Below are 2507 nucleotides of genomic sequence, written 5' to 3' on the forward strand. Positions count from 1 at the left end.
CTAGAATCTTTTTCAACCCTGTACCTGCGTTCTTGGAAGCCCTCATCTACTACTTTTCTCGTCCCTGATAAGTAGAGAATCCTCTCTGGAGCTTTATTCGCCTTCTGTTGATACCAGTGTATGACGGTGTCATCAAAATTTACAGAGACGTCTTTAAAGTGACATTCCAGATACACACTTCCTTTAGACTTGGTGAGAGAGAGTGGGCTCTGCACGGGAATTTCTTGTGCAAATCCACCTAGGAAAAAAAAGAGGAGAAATGGTGTCATGAGCTGGAATTGAGGGCTTTGGGAAGATGCCTGCTAGCAGAGCCGTGTGTGCCTGTGAGGGAAGGTAAGAAAACAAGGAAGCACTTACAAGACCAAGCGGCTGTGGAGACAAGCGCTGCCAGCAGCAGCATGTTTGCTGGTCACGCTCTGCTGTCGTTGAGAGTCAGAGGAGGGTGCAAGGGAGCGGAGATGGGGACTGGGCTGTGTGGGAGGAGCAGGTGACTCTCTTGAGCAGTCTTCAGCAACGGGTCTTCTGTGTGCAAGCAGATGGGCCACGTTTGCAGAAAACCCTCTCCAAGCTGGCACATGCTAAAATTGGTTAGGCAGTTGTGGTCCTGCCTGCTTTTCAGGTGAATACGAGAAACACTGGTAAATCCTAGGATTGTGGCCCTTGAAACCTTGAGGCAGAGCCACTGAGGAAGGAAGGGCTGTGAGTGAGATCCGCTCCAGCTGCGCGTGAGGGCATGAAGCTTTCAACCTGGAGGTCACCCCAGTGGGCGGTGAGCGTGTGCCGTCACCCGCAGGGGTGCTGAGAGGCGTACAGTGCCCGAGCGGGCAGGAGGCATTCCCCCACCCCGTTAGGGACCTCCTTTTGCTGCTTCAGCTCAGTCACCCAGCTGCAGCACGCCCAAGGGCCTGGGATGCCCCCGTGCTGGTGCTGCCCTCCACCGGAGCAGACGGCGGCCATCAGCCTGCAGCAACCGGGGCAGCTGCACCACGGGGACGTGCCTCCACTCTGGTTTCGGATGCGGGAGGAAATGCACAGCCGCAGGATTTTGGGTTTGAAGCTCGGATGAGATGCAAACACTTCTTGGAAGGAAGGCTGGAAAACAAAAGGGAGCCCTGTGAGGGCTGCTGGCAGCAGCCATGGCAGAGGGGCATCTCGATGAGCGGGGCTGGTGCTGCGGGGTGCTCCCCTGTGACTGGGTCCTGGTTCGAGCGACACAGGATTAATTGCGCTTTCAGTAATTTTACTGAACTTGAGTACAACCAGGCCTTCATCTTAAGAGTCACGGTCAGTGTATTCACGCCAAAGTGGCGGGGACTCTCCAGTTTCAGGACCTTACAGATAGGGGTGAGTATTGAATTGATACACTGACCGTAAACATCATCTCTTTAGCCATTGCCATGCTAAATTGCTATTTCTCTTATCCTGTTGCAGAAAATCGTCAGAGAGGGGTGGAATAAGGAAGTATCGGCGTTTTGGCAGATCAGCATTTTGAGCTTGCGGTTCAGAGTGCAAAAGTGCTTTTTTGTACGGCTTATCTTTGCCCATCTAACGCTGTGATGCCTTCATAGAACCAATAGGCACAGTAGTAGGTGCCTTCATCGCTGGGGTTGACGTCATAGATGGAGAAAGTGCAGACATTTGTACCTTGCTTCCAAGAAGAGTACTTGTTCCTATAGGAATCATCATCATAAGTGACTGGTCCTGATCCGATTAACAGAATCCGTTGGGGAGCTCTGGGGGGCGTATGTCGGTACCAATGTATATACGCAGACTGGAAGCCAGATATGCCCTCGGCTACACAGTCAATCCGTGCAGTTTTCGTTTGCTCTCTGGTAACAGATGCTTGACTCTGCTTCAGAAGCACTTGTGCTCGTCCAGCTAGAAAGAAGGAGAGAAAAGAGAACAAACTCTCTCAGCCTGCTGTCCATTCCCACTGCCAAATACGGGGTGCCTCCTGCCACTGCCCCACACCGTGCCGTGCCGTGGTGACAAGGGGAACCTACGAGACCAGGCTGCAGCCAGGCCCAGGAGCAGGAGCAGCAGCATCCCGAGGGCTCTCGCTGGCGTCTGCCTCCGGGAGGAAGGTGACAGCTCTCCCGGCAGGGACGCAGGGCTGCGGCTGAGCAAAGGAAATGACTCACTGGGGCATCACGCGGAGAGGCTTTCCCAGCGGCAAAAGCAGCAGGACTGAACCCTGCTAAAGGTTTACAGCCTGGTTATAGCTTTTACACAAGCGGCACAAACTCACCTTCTCTCTCTCTCTCTCTCTCGTGCACACACACACAATTACTCTAACTGGTTTACAAAGTACTCGTGTAGTATGTGGCAAATTTTCCCATTGCTTTTAGACTAGTTGAAGGCTGCTACACAATGCCAGGGGTCAGAGACTTTTCCGCAGGTCCACTCTCAGTCAAGTTAAAGAAAACAATCAGGACATGGAGCTTAATGAATGTGAGGGCTCTCAAATGACTGCCCGTCACACAGGTTGAATGGCAAAGGCCAGGAGA

The sequence above is a fragment of the Larus michahellis genome, chromosome 2 (assembly GCF_964199755.1).
Source record: "Larus michahellis chromosome 2, bLarMic1.1, whole genome shotgun sequence".
Lineage (NCBI taxonomy): Eukaryota > Metazoa > Chordata > Aves > Charadriiformes > Laridae > Larus > Larus michahellis.